Genomic DNA, 1,882 nt, shown 5'->3' with positions numbered 1-1,882 from the left:
GTAGAATTGACAAGGTACCTCAAGATATGGATGAAAGGATTAAATTAGTAAAGAAAGATTGTACTACTAATGCAAACAGAATTATGTGAAAAGAGAGCAGAAGTTGTTGACCAGAAGTGTGACAGTAACTTAGTGAACCCCAAAGAAATTTTGTTCTGACAATAGAGAAGATGTTGAAAGTCAAATTAACCAATTCAAAACTGATTTTCAGGGTAAGATAGAAGTAGTGGGGTCAGAAGTAGGGGATAAATGTGTGGCCATAATTAATAAAAAAAATTAGAGAAAGTTAATGAGGAAGTGGATTCTAAATTTGTGGAGATAAAGAATGCCAGTGAGTAAAGTGTGTTTTATATGGTGCATGCATTGTGTCTGTTGTAAATTCATTTGTGAGTTGTAGTAAATTTAATAACATTATACCATATAGCAGTGCACCCTCTTGATTTCATTGGAGAATTTAATAGCTTGTCGACGTATGGAGTGATAAAGAAGAAAATGTCTTTTGTTGGGGGATTTAATAAATGGGTACTCATACATTTGGGCAGCAGGGGTGGCTGGATCCTGTAGTTCATGGGAAGAATTCTGGTTGTTATTTTTGAAAGAATATTGGTCTAAGAGTAAACAAACAAACTATACTAAGTGACATTTCATCAGTTGAAAGATATGATTCTAGGAGAGACATGATTAAAGGGACGGGACTAACAAATTAAAATATTTGGAAAATAATCGGGCAGTGAAGCCATACTTATGGGTTTAGAAAATAAGTTACCACAAAAGGTTAGAAATTTTGATGAGAGAAACCAGAACACAGGTGATTGGCTAGTGAACAGGATGAGCAGGTCAGACCTGGGTAGAAGGATTGGGGTCAAAGAAATAAATGAATAAAAATTGGTAATGATGGACAAAGGGGTAGTAGAAGGAATTCCAGAGGCTGGGATGTGGGTAATCATCAGCAGGGTTATTCTGATCATTTAAACTAAGGTTTGCTCTGGTTACTGCTCAAACCTGGACAGGAAACTGGAGAGATCCACTTGTAAATAACAGTAACTTATTTACAAGAAGTGTACATATTGATAATAGTAATAAGGCAGGTACAAAGTATAAGTCATGTTCTGCTATAAGTAAAACTGTTCCAAGTGACGAGGATACTAAGATTATGAAAGAAGTTGGCATTATGACGGAACCACTACTGGTACACAAGGAGAGGAGTGTTATAACTCTTCAGTATACACAGAATCATAAAGTGGCTGGTATTTCATGCCAATTGGTAGCCATTTAGGTGAGGTAAAGAATTTTAAGTGTCTTGCATTGTGGGCTAATTGTGGAGAGAGAGAGGAGTTGATTCACCAAGTTTTTGAAAGTGGTGGCAGTGGCAATACTTCTGGTTCAAGTGACTGTTCAGATAACAATTAACCTAGTAGTGAGTCAAGTAGTAATGAAGATGAACAGGATGAGAAGTTATCTGATTTGTGTTTGATGAGGAAGATAACACAATAAGTAAAGAAAGGTAATTGTTGGGTTCAAATTGATGATATGAATATAATAGAGGGAAACATACCACGTGGGAAAAATATATCTAAAAACAAAGATGATGTAACTTACCAAACGAAAGCATTGGTATGCTGATAGACCCACAAATAAACACAAAAACACACACAAAATTCAAGCTTTCGCAACCCAGGTAAGTAAAGAAAGGATTAGATAGGTTAGTGGACAAGATCAGAAGGAAGAAAATTTAGAAGGTGGTGATGAAGTAAGTAACACAGAAGAACAAGCTGTCTGTCACTTGTCTGTAACTGACAATAGATTTGGTGATCAAGATGACAGTTTCTCTAGAGATGAGATTAATGAAGATATATTGTATGAAGAAGAACACGAGCTAAGT

Source organism: Schistocerca nitens, chromosome 2 (genome assembly GCF_023898315.1).
Source record: "Schistocerca nitens isolate TAMUIC-IGC-003100 chromosome 2, iqSchNite1.1, whole genome shotgun sequence".
Taxonomy (NCBI): Eukaryota; Metazoa; Arthropoda; class Insecta; order Orthoptera; family Acrididae; genus Schistocerca; species Schistocerca nitens.
This window is presented reverse-complemented; position numbering follows the sequence as displayed.